Below are 21,281 nucleotides of genomic sequence, written 5' to 3' on the forward strand. Positions count from 1 at the left end.
GGTGCTACAGTCACCTCTTGGCTCCGTGCCATAAATAGAGTATTGATAATTTTTGCACTTACAGGTCCATGGCAAGTAAACATTTTTAACAAAGTATTGCTATTATGTACAAATTTGTACCTTTTGGGTGGTTGAATTAGGGTTATTTGTTTTGTCATATCCCGCACTTTTATATACAAAATATATGTAATACAGCTTATAGATTATAAGTAATAAACCTAATAGCACTAGAGTTAGTAAAATGAATACAGCATTTCCATCAGTCGTCCTGCACGCTGCTGCAAGAGAAAATAAACTTGTTTCGGTGGGGTGAGGCGGAACAGGTTAACCCATTTAAAATGAAGAAAAATCCATCGTGCCCTAATTCTCTGTGTTTTGCACCACTGCTATCAGTAGCTTCCCAGGCAACTGGGCCATGAGCTTTACTTAGAGTCTTAGACACAGTGCCGATGGATGGTAAATTGACCACCACAGGCTGTCCAGCTGTAATGTTGTTGGACATCCTTTTTTACCTGTAGGTTGAGCATTAAGCTCAGCTTTCACAAAGAATGCTGGGCTTACAGGCCTTTCAGTAGGCCCATAACTATTATTTAATTGAGGGAGTACTTTGGGAAGTTGTCTGTCCCATTGACCCTTGTGTGGGTTGAGCTCTTTTTTAACAAGCGAATAGCTCTTTCATCATCCCATTCCTCATTTGATTTGGGATAGTATGGGATGTGGAATACCCACTGGATTCCTTCTTTCTTTGCCCAGTCTTGCACTTTTTTACATGAGAAATGTGAGCCGTTATCATTCTGGATAATAACAGGAGTAGGTAGATGTGAGAACCAAAACAACAGTCCTTGCACTACACTTCGCCCCTTGGCTTTCCTACACTTAGTTGTCCCAAGCAAGGCAGAGACCCCTTCCGCTCCTGTGAGGATGTACTGATATCCTGCAGAGGATCTGAATGGCCCCATATAACCAATCTGCCATGTAGACCACAGAGTTTTCCCCTCTTTGATATGCAGAGCTGGAACTTTAGCAGGATGATCTGCTTGCAACCTTAATGTGCACTGGGGACATTCTATGAGAATAGTTGCACAAGTTTTCCCGTTTAGGGCTCATCCCCTAGTCTGTGCAGCAAATGAAGCACTTCCTTATGCGTGTGACCTGGGTTTTGATGTAACCATTCTCCCAACGGATACCACTCTGGATCTAGGGTGATTTTTCTCATTTTAGTCAACTCATTACCTTTTGATTCCACGTTGTGGCTGGTTGATTATCCTTAACAGGAGCTTTTGCCCATCCCATTTAAATGGTGTTTTTCTTGCTATAACTAGCAATAGCTGCCAATCCTGTTCTCTCCAAACTGGAGAGAACTACTTCCCAGTTAAGAGCTTCCCATCCACAAAGCCATTGTGTGGCACCAGCCCACACAGCAGAGGAGCCTACATAGACAACCCTTGCTCCATTTTGTGTAGCTAAAACTACTGCTCTTAACTCTCCTGCTTGTGCATTGCCTTCACCTTCTTCTGTTACTTCTTCACCAGTGGTAATATTTAATGCAACACCCTTTTATAGCTATTTACCATTTAGCCTTTCTGCTAAAGCATCTCTAAACCACATGTTTCTGTTGGGGTTCCATTGAAGAGGAGTGGTATGTTCAGAATTGCTGAAGGTTTAAGAGGTTGTCCCAATGCTAATGGGTCTGTTTTTACAGGCATCTGCAGTTTGGAAACCTTAGTATACCCTTCAGTTAACTGCATATTTTTTGCAACACCTGTTAGGAAGGCATAGCATTTTGTGGTAGTGTGGTTTGGTGCAATTCTTTCTGGGGGAGCAGTCCCCTTTAGGATTGCTTCTAGTAAATGAAACAGTCCTCTAGGATGCACAGGTTGTCCCTGATGCATTTTCTCAATCTGTTTATTCGGATGGGAATATTTTGGCTCTTAGTTCTGTTTACCTTCTTTTTCCCCTTCCTTAAGTTTGAATCAGTTGTGACCCACTCGTCCTGGCTAGTGTCTGATCCGGAGTCGGAACTCGACTGACCAGTTACTTCCGGGCTCCGGCCCTTTTCCGTTGGGCTCCGGCCCCGCCTACTTCCGTCCCGCCTTCTTCCGTTGCGGGCAGGCTGTTCCCCCCCTCTTGGCTCGCCCCGCCTTCTACCCGCAGAGGCGCCTTTTGTGAAATGGCCGCTCTGACCGGTCCTTGGCCCCTCACTCGGGCTTCCTCTCGGCCCCTCACTCGGGCTTCTCTGATTGGTTCTCGGCCCCTCACTCGGGCTTCTCTGATTGGTTCTTGACCCCTCACTCGGGCCTCCCTCACCTGTCCGGTCACTCCCATTGGTTCTCGGCGCCTCGCTCGCGCCGGGGGCACCCTTGCCCCGCCCTTCCCCTTGCGGCTGGTCGCCATTTTGAGGGGCATAGGGTGGTGGCCTGGCCCAGAAGTCACCATGCTCTGACTTCTTTTCGATGTTCCTAGCTTCCTTGGCTAGCTCTTCCCAAACAGATTTCGGCTGTTTCTGCTCCTCTGTAAGCGGGACGGGGTTCGGGGATGGAGGGGATGTATCACCCTCTTGCAGACCTTTGGGCTCAGCAGAATTGCCATCATCTGGGGGGTGCAAAGTCTGTGCGGCTGCCCCGACTCCCAGTTTTGGGGTGGCCAACAAACAGTCCCTCACTGCCACCCAGGTCTCCTGCTCTTTTATAGCTTTCTGCAAAGCCTGTACAACTTTTCCCCAAGCCTTAAGGTTTTTCCCACAACCCAAAGACATCATCTCCTCTGCTAACGCCTTAGTACATTTGTCCCACACTTTAGGGACACACTTCAGGGACTTCAGAATATCCACCGGCCGGTCTATAACCTTAATTTTTAAAAGCCTCGCAACAGCGAGAGTAAAATCTTTTGGCTTACAATCAATACCCCAATGCTTATGTAATTGCGATACGACCTTCATGAGGGCCTCCATCCTCCTTGTTGCTCTGGTAGCCTCCTCTCCACCGGGCTGGTCCAGCCGCTCCGGCCGCCGTTCACCCGTCCAGGCGATGACTTCCGGGGTTTTTGCACCACTTGTTGCCGTTCAAACGGCGTGGCGACCTGGTTCAGGAACAGCACGGCGACCACCCCCAGGCCGCTCTGACCATCAGCTCACTAACACCAATGTGGTGGACGGCAAATGGCGTTTATTGATGGGTAACAAGGTGTTACGTAGCTAAGGTTTACAACGTCACATCCGTCTGCTTACATCATAAACTAAATGCTATTGGCTATTAGGGGCCCTATCTTTCTGTACAGCACGATATCTTCCGGCCGCCGGACCCTATCTGCAACACCATGCACATCATTTGCTGCAGGACTGTGCCCTTTTTTCCTGCTTCTTGGCCATCCTTCTTTAGCATAGAAAGCCAGCGGCTTCTCCACTTCACAGCTAGGTTACGTGGAGTACAACACATAGGATTGTGCCCACACTCGGAAGGCTTCCCTGTTTCTTCTTGGAGCAGCATTCCTCTACTTGGGAGCAGTTTATTAGAGATTTCTTGCCCAAAAGAAAGTCTGAAAAAGCCAGCTCTCCAGGGTGTCACCTTGAAGTCCACCATCCCAGGCAGTAGCCTCATGCTTAGAGTACAAAACCCCACGGCTGCAGGCTATTTGGAGCCTTCCATGGGGGCCTTCCGTGCAATGATGTATGGATGTCTTTGATGTGTGAGCATCCACACCACACAGGCAGGCAGCCCTCAGAGCCCACCCGCTTTGTGGTGCCTTTTTCCCAATGCTCATTTGGACAGAGGCAGTGACGGGGGGGGAAAATACTTTGAACTGCTTTACAGCCGTTCTTGGTTCTCTTAAAGACTCCAAGTTTCAGTGATGGCTTCCCCACCACCTAGCTTTCTCCATAAACCACCCAGGCCCCAGACGCTCCTTGCACACCTTCAGTGTCCTCTTTCAGTGTTCTGCCTGGAGCCACAGACCACAGAGACAACGGCATGGTTTAATTATTTATTTTTTCAGAACGCATCCTCATGCTGCAGTGTGGGCAGCTTCAGCAGGTACCTGCAGCTGCACTCTTCTGGCTCTGCTTCAAGTAGATGCGGAAAATGGGGTGCTGTCTTCAGCCACAGATCTTCCACGGGGCCCTGTTCACTGAACCACAACTCCTAAGGAAAAATAAAAAAAGTGATAGCCGAGGAGAACCCCGGAGCTCTAATTGCTGTCTGGAAAAGGAAGCACAGCCTCTCGCGGGAGCTTGTTCCATCCCCCAACCCTCTTGCCATACTGCAAAAGCCCAAGAGGGAGGACAAGGAGAGGGAAAGCAAATGAAGACTGCTGGGCTCCCACAGCTGCCTTAAGGGAGAGGCAAAGATTCAGCTTCACCTCTCCTCAGCGCAGCAGAGATGCTGCAGAGGAGCAGCTGCAGTGCCTGCTGCTTCCTCAGGTGCCCTTCCGGCCCTGCCTGCGTGAGACACAGCGCAGCTGCCGCTGCCCTCCTGCTGAGGGGCTCCCCAAGGGCTGTCAGAGCCTGCTCTTGAGGCTCTCTGGGGGCCGGCCCTACATCCACCTGCTGCAGTGCTCTTGGTGCCACATTCTCCTAGGGCATGCTGCTCCTCTGCCCAGGAAGCAACTCAAAGGCAAGGAACATCAACTTACGGTGCTCATCTCCAGCCATGTCTTCTCCAGAAGGTTGCCATGCACCTTAGAGGCTTGGAGGGCCTGGTTGAGGCATGCAAGGCTCTCTGCTTTGTTCCCCAGCACATGGAAAAGGTAGGCTCTCAGGTGTTGGACTCTGGGGTAGAAGATGGGACATGCAAAGCAGCGACAGAGAACCTCTTCTGCAAGCTACCAAGAGAACAAGGGAGAAGCACGTCAGGATAAGGCAACGAGCTCCACTGCAGCACCTGTTCCCCAAGGAGAAAAGCAGCCACAAAGCAACCAGGAGTGCACAGCTGACAAGGCTGGCAAAGTGCACAAAGCTCTGCGGAGCCACAAGCCCTTCTTTGGAGCAGGCGTGACAGCAGGAGGCTTTTGCCATGGTCTTCTCTAGGCCACTACACTCTGCCTCTGCCCTGGCTCCATCCCATCACAGCTGCTTCCACCCGGCCTTGTTAGGCCACGGCAGCTTTCCCTGCACCCCCTCACAGCACATGCCCTTCCTCCTTGTCCCTCACCCTTAGAGCCCCTCGGCTGCTCTCACGGGCCCTCGACAAGCTGTGCTCCAGGTCATTCTTCAGCACCAGGGTGTAGCACTCCAGCATCCGCGTGCGGGCTTGGGTAGCCAAAAAGGAGCTGTCGGCTCTCTTCAGCAGCCGCTTGGCCTTTTCAAAGGGCTGCTGGAAGCTGTCCCACTGCCCAAGCCTCGCAAACCTACAGAGAAACAGGCACACATTGTGTAGAGACAAGCAGGAATTGGGCTCTCTTCTGGGCTCTCTCCCGGCCATCTTGCTCCCAGTGCACAGCCTCTCCCCACTAGTCCTTTTCATCTCCAGGGACAGCCGCCTTGTTGGACACAGGACAAGGGCCATGAAAAACCCACAGCTCCCACCTCCCCCACGAGAATCACTCACTGCTGGGGGCCTCTTGCCACTCCACTCAGAGCAAGTGTGTAATGTACCAAAGAGCCAGGGACGAGTACAGCCGCAGCAGGATGCTATTCTGAGACTTGAGGGTGCAGTTGCCTTCATTCTCCTCTATGAATCTCCAGCACTCCTCAAAGGACTTGTACTCCCAGCCTGTGTGAGAAGCAGCACTGCCCTCTGCTGTCTTGCTTTTCCTCAGGCATTCACAGCAAGAGAAAGCTCAAGCACAGCTGGCCCATTTTAGGACTGGGAAGCACTCAGAGGGCAAGCAAAAACTAAAAGAGGAGCGATGCAAGGCCTGGAGCTCTCCCCCAGCTCCTCAGGGCTATTCAATCTTCACATCAGTGTCCGTTTAAGGAGCAGCTTGCTAGCACCAACCAAGAGCTGCTGCCATTGATCAGCAAACGAGAGTGACTGCAGTGCATGGGCTCCAAGGGACCTCCTGGTCAGGCACACATCAGCACAACTGTGCCCGCTTCCCCAGGAGCCAGAGCAGAGGGAGCCTGAGATGAGCTTTCAGAAGGGGGAACCTCCCGAAACACACCAAGCAAAGATGGGAATTGCAAGCATTTTGAGCTTATTCTGAGATCACCTGTAGACAATGCAGAAAAAGAGAGAGGAGGCAGGAGAGGGAAGGAGAGAGAGACACCCACAGAGACAAATGGGCAAGCACGCTGCTGAAGGAGCCAAAGGATTGCTTGGAGCCTCTGGGCTCAGTGTTGTATCAGGAGAAAAGCCATTTCTGCAAGCCTCCTGCCTCTCTGCAGACCTCCTCACTGAGCACTTACCAGCATAAAGCAGGAGGTCGAGGCAGCAGGAGAAGAAGCAGGCCTGCCCAGCGATCCTGTGCTCTCCAGCCACCTGCTTCTCTAGCCTGGAGAGCACTTCTGCACACTCTGGGTACCTGCGGAGGAACACAACGAGACTCCATGGAGCACCTCCTTGGTGTGGCATCCAAGACAGCACCTCCAAATGCTTCCCACTCCCCTTCCCATCTTCCTGCCCTTTCCCTCCTTTGCTCTTTCTGCGAACTCCATTGGCCTTTGCAGTGACACCCTGACACCGCGCAAGGGCAGGGTGTGCAGCAGCAGGATTACCTCATCTGCAGAAAGAGCGCGGTGAAGAGCGGGTTGAGGACCTTGGAGTCCAGGTCGGGCTTCTCCAGCTCCATGCTCAGGCTCATGGCGCAATAGCCTGGCAAGACAGAAGCAGACTCGCACAGGCTCTCTCTGCAGAGAGCTCTTCTCACAGGGAGTGCGGGCACTACCTACCGACGGTGACAGAGAGGAGCAGATTTCCCAGGCTGAGGTTCAGATGGGACAGGGCCTGGGCCCTTTCCGCAGCACTGAGCACCCCTCCTTCAAAAGGCTCCACGTCAGCGCTGAGCCGCACGGCCGCCACCCGAACTGCAGCCACTCATCCAGGCTGCCCAGCTCCTGGCAGTGCTGCGCATGCTCCATGTAGGACTGCAGGATCTGAAATGGTCCAAAGGGGCGAGTGTGCAAAACACTAAATCTCCCCAAGGGGATTCTCTGGCCTAGGGAACACAGGCCATGAACCCAATGGGCACTTTCCCTCTTCTCTTTTACTGGCAAGCCTCTCACCCAAGAGTTGGTCTCAGATGACCAACTCTTCTTATGCTCTTCTGATTGTGGCCATGTCACGACAAGGGCCACAGGGCGCTTCTAAAGAAGAGTGTTGCAGATAGTTAGGGAACGGCGGCCGGAAGATATCGTGCTGTACGGAAAGATAGGGCCCCTAGTAGCCAATAGTGTTTAGTCTATGGTGTAAGCAGACGGATGTGACGTTGTAAACCTAGATATATAACACCTTGTTTCCCATCATTAGGGGCCATTTGCCGTCCACCACATTTGTGTCAACTAGCTGATAGCCCGAGTGGTTTGGGGGTGGTCGCCGTGCCGTCCCTGAACCAGGTCGCTGCAGCCATTTGAACTGCAACAAGTGGTGCCGAAACCCGGGAACGTCATCGCCTGGATGAGCGAGCAGCGTGAGCAGCAGCCAGAGCAAGTGGACCACCCCGGCGAAGGGGACACTACTGAATCAACAAGGAGGATGGAAGCCCTCATAAAGGTCGTATCGCAATTACATAAGTACTGGGGGATTGATTGTAAGCCAAAAGATTTTACTCTTGCAGTTACAAGGCTTTTGAAAATTAAGGCTATAGACCAGCCGGTGAATATTCTCCACCCTGAACTGTGGGACAAATGTACTAAGGCATTAGCTGAGGAGACAATGTTCTCAGGTTGTGGGAAAAACCTTAAGGCTTGGGGAAAAGTTGTACAAGCCTTACAGAAAGCTATGAAAGAGCAGGAGACTTGGGTAGCAGTAAAAGACTGTTTATTGGCCACGTTCAAAGTGGGAATCGGGACAACTGCGCAGACTTTGGACCCCCCAGATGATGGCAATTCTGCTGAGCCTAAAGGTCAGCAAGAGGATGAAACATCCCCTCCATCCCCGAGCCCCGCCCCGCTTACAGAGGAGCAGAAACAGCCGAAATCTGTTTGGAGCGAGGTAGCCGAGGAAGCTAGGAACATTGAAAAGAAGTCAGAGCATAATGACGTCTGGGCCAGGCCACCACCCTCTGCCCCTCAAAATGGCGCCGAGCCACAAGGGGAAGGGCGGGGCGAGGGTGCCCCCGGTGCGAGTGAGGCGCCGGAAAGAGCAAGTCCGAGTGAGGGACGAAGAGAAGACCCGAGGGAGGGGTCGAGAGCAAGTCCGAGTGAGGGACGGAGAGAAGACCCGAGGGAGGGGTCGAGAGCAAGTCCGAGTGAGGGACGGAGAGAAGACCCGAGGGAGGGGTCAGAGCATAATGACGTCTGGGCCAGGCCACCACCCTATGCCCCTCAAAATGGCGCCGAGCCACAAGCGGAAGGGCGGGGCGAGGGTGCCCCCGGTGCGAGTGAGGCGCTGGAAAGAGCAAGTCCGAGTGAGGGACGAAGAGAAGACCCGAGGGAGGGGTCGAGAGCAAGTCCGAGTGAGGGATGGAGAGAAGACCCGAGGGAGGGGTCAGAGCATAATGACGTCTGGGCCAGGCCACCACCCTATGCCCCTAAAAATGGCGCCGAGCCACAAGGGGAACGGCGGGGCGAGGGTGCCCCCGGTGCGAGTGAGGCGCCGGAAACCAATGGGAGTGACCGGAGCCCGGAAGTGACCAGTCAGTCGAGTTCCGACTACGGATCAGACACTAGTCAGGACGAGTAGCTCACAACCGATTCAAACTTAAGGAAGGAGAAAAAGAAGGTAAACATCCGAATTAAAGAAAAACCGGCGGGAGCATTCATGATTAAGCATGTTGCAAAGGAAGAGCATCTGACCCCAATTCAGGTGGCTGTTACCTTCAAAATAAAACTAATGAAAATTGTGAGTTTCTGTTCACAGGACTGGATCATCGGACACCCCCGTAACCCGTACACCCCGGTGACAAGCGTCCCGCCCGAGCCTGCGAGTTCCACGCTGACTGAATCCAGAAAACAACAAAACAGCCTCCGCAAGAGGGCGCCGCGATGCCTTTGCGTTATCTTAATTTTGCAGCTTGTCACTATAGGACAGGTAGAGTCACACCAGCCCTTTAAATGGGGTACTTGAACAGATCGAACAATCTCAAGCAATTAGTACAAAAATAACTACAGGGCCACCAGTTTTCAGTGCCATGCCTTGCCAACTAGCACCCATTGAACCCTGTTCCAAACGCAGCCGGTACAAAAATTTGTTCACCGGTTCGCCGTGGTTAACCACCCTGATATCCACCCTGATAGGGCTGATCACAATGATCATGATGACGCTAATCTTTGGACCCTGTATATTGAATAAGCTCATGCCGTTTGTCAAGAATCAGCTAGAGAAGGTTAACATCATGTTAGTAGAACACCAACAACTGCTTTAAGAATATATCCACTCAGTATTACCCCCAAGTTATCCCAAGGTACACCCTATTCCTACACCCTGGTATTACCTGTCATCCCCTACCTTCTACGCGCCTTCTTCTTTGTGCCTTATGTTTTATGTCAAGTTTATGATATGTAATTTTAAGATTGGTATAACTATAAGAATAGAATAAGATAGTAATAAGAATAAGATAGTTGTATTTTAGCTAGTTTTGTTATGCATAGGGAGGGGGGAAGTTGTTGCAGATAGTTAGGGAACGGCGGCCGGAAGATATCGTGCTGTACGGAAAGATAGGGCCCCTAGTAGCCAATAGTGTTTAGTCTATGGTGTAAGCAGACGGATGTGACGTTGTAAACCTAGATATATAACACCTTGTTTCCCATCATTAGGGGCCATTTGCCGTCCACCACATTTGTGTCAACTAGCTGATAGCCCGAGTGGTTTGGGGGTGGTCGCCGTGCCGTCCCTGAACCAGGTCGCTGCAGCCATTTGAACTGCAACAGAAGAGGTTTATATAAATGGTCACAAGGAAATCCCACAGTACAGAAACTGGTTACAATTAGGAAACCAGTCCCATGGGAGGAGCAACCCAAACCAACAACACCCATGCCTCCTAGAGGCTTGCAAAAAAAAAGCTCAACCATGTAGCCATCCCCATGGCATTTGGCCTCTTCTTGCCAGCAGGGCAAAGGAGCTCTGTCAGAAACACATCTGCTGCTGCTGCAGAGAGCAGGCACTTACGTGACTCGTGTGCTCCGACTCCACGTCCGTGCGGAGCTTCATGCGCGCTGCCAGGCGCGAGAGCCTCTGCCCGCTGGACGTGTTCCGCTGGCTGAAGAGCTGCCGCAGGAGGGCAAGGCAGCGGCTCTGCCGGAACAGCCAGGGGAGCCTCTCCCTCCTGCCGCACAAGAGAAGCTGCTGGGCCCAGCCACGAGCCACACAGGGCTGAGTGAGGGGGCCGGAGACAGCCGGGGAGCGCAGGAGGCTGCTCAGGCAGGCAGGGCTTGTGGGACGGGGCAAGAAGCAGCACCGGGGAAAGATGACTGCTCACAAGGACGTGCTGGCACCACGGTGCAGGGAGCAAAAGGGCTGCTGCATGGCAGCCTGGTCACTGGCTGCTGCCTTTGCAGCCTCTACCCCGGCTAACAGCTCCCTGCTCTCACCCACACCATCCCGAACACCCAGCACAGGCCACCCCACCATCCATCAGCCTCCAGGGCCTTCTGCACCTTTCCCCATGCTAAGAGCTACGCTCTGCAGTGAAGCTGAGGCAGTTGTGGGTCAAGGGCCTCAGGCCAGCACGGAAATGGCTTGTTCTTGCCTTCCCTTTCCCGTCAGGGTCTTACCCTGCTTCTTGAGGGGTGGAGGAGTCTCTGCTCTTCCTATAAGAGCCATGGGGCGACTTCTCCAGCAGAGACTTGAAGAAGACACCCGCCGAGGTGACTGGGAATTTCCTCTTCAGCAGGCTCAGTGCCTTTCTGATGGTCTTCTCTGCCAAGTCCATGCACCCCATATTGTAGCAGACCTGCATGGGAGAAGGGCTGTAAGGACAGTCCCAAGGGGCTCCCACTGAGGACACACCAACTTTCAAGGCTGTGGCTGATTCAGGGCCAACGGCCTTGACTGCCTTTGGCTGGAGGGCGAAGGGCTCACAGAAGACACTGTGCAGAGCAGCCGCCTGTGTCTCCAAATGCCAGGAATGTCCCCACAGCCGCCCCAGGGCCCCCAGGAGGCTGTGCAAGTTCTCCCGCCAGCAGAGCCCTCAGGTCCTCCCTGTCACTTTACCTCCCCTTTCAGGCTGAGGAAGGCGGCTTCTTCAACGCTGGCCAGCCCCTTGCCTTCCTTACTCAAGGAGCTCCTCAGGGCCTCGGCTTTCTTCAGGCTGGTGAAGGCCTTTGGACAAGCACACGGAGAGCAGGTGAGCGTCGGTGCGGATCCTGCACGAAGCCCCACCACTGCCACCCGCTTGCCTCCCACATCTCTCTGAGGATGGGTCACCTCTACCACGGCAACGCCCACCCTCACACACAGCACAGCACTCCTTGCAGGTGCACCTCGTGCCAATGTTCTGCTTCTCTTGCCACAGGAGAGGCAAGCAGGAGGAAGAGCCTGGGTCTGAGCACAGTTGTTCATGCCCAGGTGCCACAGAGGCCTATCCTTTCTCAAGGGGGAAATGGGCTTGCCCAGGGCAAGGCAACTGGGAGGACTCCATGTGCAGGGGGCTCTGGCAAGCAGGCCGGCTCACCAGGTAGTTGTTGGAGACGTGCAAGTAGCCAGCTGCACTTTCCAGCAGATAATATATTGCCCTGGCATCATTGCCCATTTCCAGATGGTGGTGAGCCAAGGGCACGAGCACCAACTCCACAGTGGCCTTGCATTCACAGGAGCAGGCGGGACCGGGCATCCCTTTGGTCTTGTTGGGCACCGTCTTCTCTGTCTTGGCCATGAACTGTTCCATGGCTCTGTTTGGAGACAAGATCACAGAGAAAGAGGAGACACGCTAACATCACCTGCCCTGCTCTGCCTGCCTTGAGGAAGAGCACGTCCTAGCGCACCTGGCACTCGCATTCTAGCACTGCAATGCCCAGTTTGCAGCAGGGCTCTCTTACAGCCAGAAAGCCCTAGCATGCCAGGGCTGCTGCACCACAACGGGACAGTCCTCACTGTGATCCCCCTGGCTTCCTCAAGCCATCGCATCCCAGCTCCCACCCAGCAGGCTGGCCCTTTCCTCGGCTGGGGTCACAGCCAGTAGGCAAACCTGGGAACTCCACTTGCCCCCCCAGAGACTCTGAGCCCGCTGACTTCCACTAATAATCAAATGCTGCTCTCCTCACCGTGAGGTCTCATCCCAGAAGCTCATTTTATTCTGCTGGGCTCCTGCAGGATCTGCAAACAAAGCATGAGTGTTGCCGGCCGCTGTCTCCGGGCTCCAGCAACAAAATGTGTTCACCCAGAGGTCGGGCTCTCCAGGGCCATCCTACCTCGCTAGGGGACAAACCCCGTAACACCAATATGGTTAAAGTGGAGTGCCATTTATTGTTTACTGCTCGCTACATTTATACTCCTTTCGAATGCGGAAGCTTGCTCTGCCACCAATCAGCAACAATGCCACCCCACATGGCTAGGTACTGATTCTTCAAAGTAAGACAGCTGACTCGCCTTAATTTCTGTTAACCCTTTGCTTTCCGTAACATCACGAGATCTTCCGAGCGCCAGGCCCTAAGCCTAAGTCAGGCCAAGTCAGCTTGTGTCAAGCACGAAGCCATATTGCTATATCTATAGAACCGACCACACATGAGTTAAATATCCCCTCAGTTCTCAAGGGGCACAAGTTGCATCTTGCATATTCTGTCAGCAAGAAAGGAGAGCCACGGCATGGACGGCACCTCTTTTCCTGGCCGTTTTTCCCCAAGATCTCCCTTCTCTGCATGTGTGTTATGTTTTGGGCAAGGGTAGCGCACCCACCAGGAAATGCACCTTGACCTGCTGGGCTGCAGGGTGCACTCCATGGCTCTCATCACTGCCGGGAGAGGGGCTTCTCTCTGGTGATTCCAGGGAAAGGCAGGAAGGTGCTCAAGGGGACAGATGCTCTCTGCTCTGTGCACAGCATGCCTCAAGCTGTGCAGCTGTGCTCGGGGGAGGACTCAGCTTCTCTTGGGAAAGCATCTGCACTGCACTGAAAGCGCTCCTGGGTTTCAGAGAATTGCTTCTGAAGACAGGCCTGGAGACAGAGGAGCACCCCCAGGAATAGTGCAAGCACCGTGGGAAGGCCCAGGCTGCAGAGCACGCAGGCAGCATACCCGTAGTGGCAGGGAGCTCATCCCCCACGGTCTCCGTGTTTGTCCAGCTGGCAGAGCAGCCTTTGCCAGCATCGTTGTCCCAGCTCTCTCCCTCCTGGGTGCTGCTGACGGCCAAGCGGTGGAAGGCCACAAAGTCCCCTCCGCCGCAGCACTGGCACTTGTGCGCCTGCTCCTCCAGGAAGGCTGCGCACTTGCGGTGCATGGCCGCCCTCTGCGCCTTGGGCCACAGCTCGTAGGCGGCCTCCCGCAGCAGCGGCGCGCGGAAGGCCAGGACATCGGCCTGCAGCTCCTCGCTCTGCTGCTCCTCTGAAAGGCAACGGGGCGCTTCAACAGCCAGAGCTGGGGCCACAGCTCAGGGCCATCACAGCCATCACAGCCGGGGCCATCACAGCTCAGGGCCATCCCACAGCATGAAGGATGGGGAGCCCTCGGCGGGGATCCTTGGCAGGAAAGCAGCGCTCCTGCACTCAGAGCCTCATCGCACTTGAGCAAAAGGGCCCGCTTGGCTCACTGAGACTAGCATGACTGCTCTGCTCTGCCTCCTAACAAGAGAGCAGTCAGAGGCACTGCAACCGGCAGCACAAGGAAGCCACAGCCAGCTCCTGCTTTGCAGTCTCTGAAGGGCAGTCCCTACCTACTACACTCCCCATCCCAGCCCACCCCCAACGGTGAGGCTGCCCTGGCCATAACACACGGCCACAGGGGCAGTGCACAGGGCCCTGGGGAGCACCAGCAGGAGCAGTTCCAAGAGCAGCAGAAGCCCATGGTGCTCCCGGGCTCCTCTTAACACCACTTGCCTTTCTCTTCCTCCTGAGTTCTGGCAGACCACTTGAGGGAAACACTGCTGTCTTCTGCCACCGTTTTGGCATTCTGCCACCTCAAGATGTTGCTTTTCACCAAGATGGTCAGTATCTAGTTCATGTTGGCCCTGGTCCACTTGGGAAGGATGTGGAACAGCAGCTCTGTGGTGAACATCGACCCAATGATGGCTGCACACTTCAGAACCATCCGTTCCGAGAAATTCATGCTGTCCAGCTCAGTCAGTGCAATCCCTGACAAAAACAGGACACACATCTGTCTCTTGCCCTCTCCCCAGGCTGAGGCCAGCGAGGCCTCATTCTCTTTAACGCAGGAAGCGCTGGCATTTAGCCTTGCTTCCTTGGGACCGAACCCATTGGGCAAGGGCAATGCAGGGCACACATCTTGAACATGGCGCAGCTCCCGTGCAATCACACGGAGCAGGGTCTGGGGAAAGCAGAAACCCCCGAGCGAATGCTGCAGGTACAGCAGGGCTCAGCCCCTCACCTTTCAGGGTGGGCGGAAGCACGGTGTGCTGCAGGTTCACATCAGCTTTGACGGTGCACACCCTGCAGTCCTGGCGCATGCTGGACCTTCTGGATGGGCCGACACAAGGAGGCTCCATCACAGAAGCTGAGCAGAGCAAAACAGCAGGATAACGCGGTTACCACTAGGGAGATCCTTCGTCCCACAGCCTGAGCTTGAGAGCATTACTGATCTTCCCTCCCTCCATCCTCCTCTCTTTCGCATTCACCCCCAGCAGGGCTTAGAGCAGCTGGGGCCTCACGGCAGCAGGATGAATCCTGCCATGTTTGGCTGCAGGGCTGCAGACAAGGGAAACTGCAGCCACGGGACTCGCAGCACTGCTCCAGGTATGAACCACCTCAGCTCATACTCATTCCTGACCACAGCAGGGCTTAGCTTAGTGCCAGGGAGCACCTCTTCTCCCTGTTTGTCATTTTCTTCCAAATCTGCATTGCTGCTGGCCCTCACAAAGCCACCCCAGTCCCCAGCATGTGCTTGGCCTATTGCAGCAGCAAGGCACACAGGAATCCACACCTGATGGAGATCAGGCTCTGGACTGCTGCTCCATCTGGCCACGCCAAACTCACAGGGGAACACAATGACAAGAAGGGGTGGTGGAAGATGGACCACACCAACTAGGCAGTCAGCCACAAAGGTGCTTATTGAAGAGGGTCTCCCACTTGGCCTCTGTTCCATCATCCTTCCGTAGTGGATGGAGCAAGAGCATGTTGTGCTCGTGGAGGTAGCGCAGCAGTTCCTCACCGTAGTAGGGCATCCCACTGCTTCTCTGCATCAGGAACCTGGAAAGGAGCAGATGCAGCCGGGAGTGACACAGGCAAAGGAAGGCAGGACCCTCCTCAGAGCAGCCTCTTCACCAGCCGCGACTCCCCCTGCCTTTGGCACGTGAGCTGTCCTGAAGACACAGCGCTTGCTGAAAGCCACAGAAAAACAGAGCTCAGCAGCCCTGCCTGCCACTTACATCTCTAGGTCATGGGGCACACTGACCACTCCGAGGTACTGGCAGGCTTTCTGCACGACTGCTGCAGGGTTCAGCTCCTCCAGATGAATATAGGTTGTTTGCTGCAACTTCATGACGTCTGCTGCAGCTTTGCAGAGCCTCTGTCCTCTGCAGGGACCAGGAGCAAAGCCCATGACCATAAAGCTTGGGACGTCTCTGAGCACTTGTGACGTAACAGCCCAGGAGGAAGAGTCGATGTGGTGTGCGTTGTCAACAAGAAAGAGGATGTTGTCTTCAAAAGTCTGAAACAAACAGGTTATTTGAGCTGGATTCTGAGCAATTCTCATGCATCTTCACTGTGAGGGACTTTGGCCAGCCCCTCTCCAGACAGAGAACGCTCTGCAGCCTCTTTCCTCTCCCTAGCTACTTAGCAGTTCAGTATCTCCCCAACTCTTTCTTTCTCTGGGATTTGAAGGTCTCTCGGACAAGGGGATGCAGAAAGACTCCATTCCTCCTCCTGACTACGAGTCCTCTGTCTTGACAGGAGGAAAGTTACCCGGGGGTTGGCACGGGACGTTTAGCCTCTGATGGGCAATGACTCCAGTACATCATCCTCCTGCCACCTCCCAGCACTCTGCTGCAGAACCCTCAACCTGTTGGCTTGCTTTCCTTCTCTGGTCCATGAGGGAGAGAATTGCTCACCTTCTGCAGTACTTTCTTAAAAGCCAGCTCCTCTTCTACTGCCCTTTGAGCGCCGCTCATCTGTGAAACCTTCTCTGAGACGGGGAACTGGCCAAAAAGCACAGGCACAGAGAAACAGCCTTTCAGGGCATTTCAGCAAGACAACCCAGCACGCAAGCCCAACCGAACAAAACGGTGCTGCCCTCAGCCTCTTAGCTCTCCTCCACACAATAGGGAGGAGACAGTGTGGACGCCAGCTTGAGCCTAGAGAAGAGCTCCTGCTGAGGCTCTCTGGCAGAGGGCTTCTAGCCAGTGTGTTGGAGGTGAGGGAGGAAGGCAGAGGGTGGCAAGAGGAGAAGAGCTTGTTTCCTCACAGTGGGTATTCTGGGATGGGGTAGAGCGCTCAGGCAGTGGCGAGCTCAGCAGTAGCTCATAAGCCCCATCTCAGAACCTCTCTGCAATGGCCTTTCCAGGCCGCTGAACTGCCAGCAGCAGCCTGGCACTTGAACTCACTCCAAACAGGGAGCTGCACGCTGGGACTACACCAGCTGTGTGCTATCCCCCGGCTCTTCCACCAGAAGCTAAGGCCACTGCCTAGGAGAGCAGCCAAATTACCACTGCCGTGGGACGTCTCACAAGCAGACCTTGGCCCTGGCCAGAGAGGGCTCTCGCTCTCACCTTCACCAGGAAAGGGGCATTGAGGAGGCAGTAGCTGCTCTCTTCCAGGACTCCTTTGAGCTTCTCCTGAAGGAGATCGACCCGGATTACAAGATACAGACTCAGTGTGAGTTTTCCATCTTGCTCCGTTTATTAACCCAGGTATGTGAACATTTATACCCTACAGGTATCCAGGGGCTTTCCCAAGCTCACAGGATTGGCTGTTGGCTGTTGCTTAGCAGATTGCTAGGCTGCATTTGCATGGCGCAATCACAAGCCTCCTTCCTTAACCGGTACGGGCAAGTTTCAGCAAGTTGCTTGCTTAGAAACAGCAGCTTCCTTATTTCACCTTGGTCAAGCACAGGTCATTGCCACCCCCCTGTACATTACTTGACAAGGCACGGGTTGTGTATCCCAAGATGTCCCTGATCAGCCAGCCACTCTTCCACGTTCTCCTGCAGTACGAGTTGCCTGGCGCTGCAGGATTTGCAGGCCTGCAGACCCATTGCCATGGCCAGCATCACTCGTACGACGGAGTAGTCCTGCTTCAGGCTGAGCTCCGTCAGCTCCACAGCCACTACCCTGCCGTGCAAAAGCAAAAGGCACCGAGATTCAGACAGGCCCCCAAGAGTCCCAGACCTCTAAAGCAACACTCTTAGGGAGAGGCACAATGTGGGGCTGAGAACAAGGGCACTCTGGACATACAGCCCCAGGCCAGCCCCTCAGTGCTTGCAGCATTTGTCAGGCAGGCCACTTGGGCTTCTTCCCTTCAATCTGCAGCTGCAGGAAATGCCATGGGCTCAGGCTCTACTTCGCTTTGTGCCTGGCCCAAAGCTCAACAGCAGGGGCTGCAGAAGGCCTCAAGACCTAGGAGGGGAGCACGCGGCTGCTCTGCTCCCAGGCGCATGGAGACGTTGCCTTATGAGGGCTGCTAGAGCCCAAGGGCCAGGCACACTGGCAGGGGACCTTGAGGATCCTGTGAGTATCAGTAGGAAGGCAGGGGAGGCAATGCACCCACACTGCTCAACAGCACTCACCTGTGCCCAGCAGCCCGACTTAAATTGGCAAGGTCAGCGAGTAAATGGCTCTTTCCAGAGCCTTTCATGCCCTCAAGTGCCAGGATTCAGCTTTCCTTCCTAGCCACGTAGCCTTGCACATAGCTTCGAAAGAGGGCAATCTCCTCCCGGCCTGCAAAGGCAAGCAAGAGAGCAGGCAGTTGCAGCAAGCTCAAAAGCAAAGAACTGTTGGCACCCTTCCCTCTTGCCACCATGGCACATGCCCTCCCTCCCTGCCTCCCCATTTCCTCTGTGGGACTAGCTGGTCTCAAGGACAGGAGATGGGCGTTCAGGAGACCAAGGTGTTCTCTACCTACTGAGCAAGGGGGAATTCTTGGGCCTCTCCTTTTTGAGCTCCATGCCAAACATGCTAGCAGGAGAAAGAGAAAAAATAAAGTCAATTCAGTAGGCAGAAGCTGGAGGGTGTAGTGTCACGCATGGAGCTGTGGGTGTGCCCTTGGGTGCCCACTCTTCTTTGCAGTTGTTCCTGCCAACTGCTTCCCTGGACTCTGCTCACAAGGAGCAACTTGGAGAAGCAGGGCCTTACAGCAGATGCTGCAAAGGTGAAGACGAACAAGAAAAAAAACTATCTGTTCAAGCCAGGATAACATTCAAATGCAGCAAGCACAACAGGCGGAAAGCACCTGCTACCTGGAGAGGGGCTGCAAGGCCCTGTGTGCCTACAGACACCCACCAGCCTTCTCCATCCCTACGGCATCACTCCTAGTCTCCTAAGAGCAGGAGACCCATGGGTAGGCAGGCCAAAAGCAGAGCCTTGCCCTGGCTTTCCATGTTCTCAACCCCAGGGACGGAGGCCCAGGCAGGGCCCAGCTTGCTCTCTTTCTGCACAGCTGCTCTGTGCTGACCAAGAGTTGACCCATGACTCCACGTGCCCCCAAGCAGCCTGCTCAACAAGGACACTCACAGCTCCTCCGAGATGCCCAGATATTGATGGATGGGGCCAGGATCAACAACGCCCTTCATCTTCACCTCGGGCAGCTCCTTGAAGCAGCTATGGGGCAGCTGAGAGGCAGCGTAGGTCGCTGTGTCGCACGACACTACCCCAGGATAGCACTCCATCAGCCGGGCTGCCAAGTTCACCTTCTGGCCGATGACTGCCACAGAGAGAGAGCGCACATCGACATGCTTAGGAGCCCAACCCACTGCAGCCTCCAGGGCCAACGGCTGCCTGGCCTGCAGCACAGGCAAGCCCCCGACCCCTGGGAGCACAGCCCAAAGGGCAGCAAGGCCCCATTCCCCCCACCACAGTGCCCCCGCTCTGCTCTGCCATCCCCGCTAGACCACAGGCCCAGCCCTTGGCCTGGCCCAGCAGACACGGGCCACAGGCTGCTCCCTGCCGCTCCGCCGCTTGTGATTGGTTACACACAGCTGTCTTTGCGCAATGTGACGCACGGGATTGGTTGTTGCTAGCCGCTCACGCGTTTATTTGATTGGCCTGTACATAAGCCACACCTCCCCAAACTTGCTTTCAGTTTCGTTCCTTGCTGCTTCCTCTTTTCTGCAGCTCATGACCTACAGTAACCCTGTCCCCTTTTTGTTCTTCAGCCAGCCAACCCTTCCCTAAGGCCTTTTCAATCGTATTAGACATACATTTCAACAAGCAAGATACAATTAACACAACATCAACAAAACACAATATCAACACCACCATCCCTGCACTTCGGATTAACAATTGGAACCATCCTGAAATTCCCCATCCACTTAACAAGTTGTCACATTGGTCTCCTGTTCCACAAAGCCAACAACTCTTAACTTGGGTATAACTAACAATCTGCTTTAAGAGCATGACATATTCATTACATCAATATAGCCTCCCTTGCCTGAGGTGTCAGGGAGACACACACTAAGGCTTCCTTTAAGCGATCAAGGAATGACATGTATGACTCCCCACTCACTTGTTTCTCCCATATCAAAGCAAGTTTCTTTTACCATATCCGCTTCCCCTCCGCTCTCAGTCCCCTTTTTAAGCGTCTCAAGATGATCCAGTAAGCCTTTGGCCCAGCCAGGCCGTTCTTCATTCTCGGGTGGAGGGTCCGGCAATGGAGGCGCGGATGGAGCAGGCGCAAGTTGCTCCTCAAAACACCAGCATCTTCCAATGCCACGGTGGCCCTGTGCCTGAAGTGCTCGATAGGATAGACAAGACCAACTTCCATGTAGTCGTCAGGTCTCTCACATTTTTATCCTCGCTGGTGATGCGATCCCAAAGCTGCCGCCCCACGTCTTCCCATGTTTCCACATCGAATACTAGGTGGGGCTTGGCTTTGAACCCATTCTCTCTGCACCAGATTGAAAGCTTGCAGAGGATCTGTTCATCATGCTTAATTCATCTCTTAGAGAGAATATGTTGGAGGAGCTTGGGGCTTTGCAAGTGTCCCTTGTCTTGTGCCCATTTGCACAGCTCATAAAGCTTCTTCATACTCATGCTGGCCTCTCGCTTAGCAAGAATTTGCCCCAGCAAAGTGAGTGCCACCTCTCAGTCCATTGTCTCGCCCTTCTCTTTTCCTTTCTCAGCAGTCTTACCGCAGTAGGTCTCTGCCTCTTGCGTGCTCTATCTGGGCCGACCTTCTGCCTCTGACTTCCGACCCTTCGTCTGTCTCCTTGACCGGTGTCCTCGGGATGCAGATTCAAGGGTTCTCAGTGCTTAGGCAAGCTGCATTAAAGCGTAGTTCCAGTGTCCCTGCTCGGGCGCCAGATGTTGGAAGTCAGCCGGAGTCAAGATGTACACTCAATGGAAGTTAAGAATCTTGCTCGTTTATTTAATGCAATAACAGCACTTTTATACAGTTTAAGCTTGCCCACGTGGTGTGCACCCGCCTCAAACAGCTCCCTATTGGCTACAGCCCACGTTTGTGTATACATATGATTGGCTGGCGTTATGTTTCCGTGCTTTGGATTACAACAGGGCTCCTCCCAATTTGCAGTTGCCTAGGCATTCAGTTTACTTCTCTAGGCAGTCTAGCTCCCTCTTGTTACCGCCTCAAGGAAAGATCAGGGGCAAGTCTCCACCTGAACGCCTGGGTTGTGCAGGCCCTCCAGGAGAGCATGGCCCCAACTCTCTAACCATTCCTCTATAGGTGCCTGGTTGCCAGCTCTCACTTGCAAAGCTTTAGCCTCTGGAGGCAAGGAGTGAGTTGTGAGTGGTTGGGGCTGCAGCTCTTTTTTGGACTTTCTGTGACTTTTTAGGTGTGCGGTGCCATATGTTGCCTTGGGCAAAAAGGATATGTTTTCCTTGTGGAGGGACATCAGGACATGCTCGTGTCCCTCTCACCTATGAATCCAGAAGTGACTCTCGGGGAGCACTCAGGACGTACAGGTTCATGCTGTAGTC

General features: G+C 54.0%; 1 pseudogene; it reads right to left on the bottom strand.

The window, feature by feature from the left end:
• Positions 1–3,986: 3,986 nt before the first annotated feature.
• LOC148596098 (adenylate cyclase type 10-like) lies at positions 3,987–17,994 on the bottom strand (annotated as a pseudogene).
• Between the last annotated feature and the right edge of the window lie 3,287 nt (positions 17,995–21,281).

This window comes from Tinamus guttatus, unplaced genomic scaffold, assembly GCF_059628265.1.
Source record: "Tinamus guttatus ecotype Peru unplaced genomic scaffold, ASM5962826v1 Tinamus_guttatus_pri_ptg000031l, whole genome shotgun sequence".
Taxonomy (NCBI): domain Eukaryota; kingdom Metazoa; phylum Chordata; class Aves; order Tinamiformes; family Tinamidae; genus Tinamus; species Tinamus guttatus.